Raw genomic sequence first — 265 nt, forward strand, 5'->3', positions numbered from 1 at the left:
AATAAAACTCTGTTTACACAAGGAACCACTTCTCCTTTTTCCACAGGCTATACTGATCCTTCCTGATCTGAGTAACCCAAATTTTCCTTTTCTACAATAAACTAAACATTAACATACTCATACAAAGGATATAATTCTCAAAATTGTCTCCAATTTATAAAAATAACAAAGGCTAGCTGACTGAGCCTCAGCAAAGACCAAGTTCTTAAACTTAAAAAACCAAGCCTTAAGAGACTCAGAGTCCAAACCAAAGACCAGGTCTTCT

This window comes from Monodelphis domestica, chromosome 4 (genome assembly GCF_027887165.1).
Source record: "Monodelphis domestica isolate mMonDom1 chromosome 4, mMonDom1.pri, whole genome shotgun sequence".
In the NCBI taxonomy this organism is placed as follows: domain Eukaryota; kingdom Metazoa; phylum Chordata; class Mammalia; order Didelphimorphia; family Didelphidae; genus Monodelphis; species Monodelphis domestica.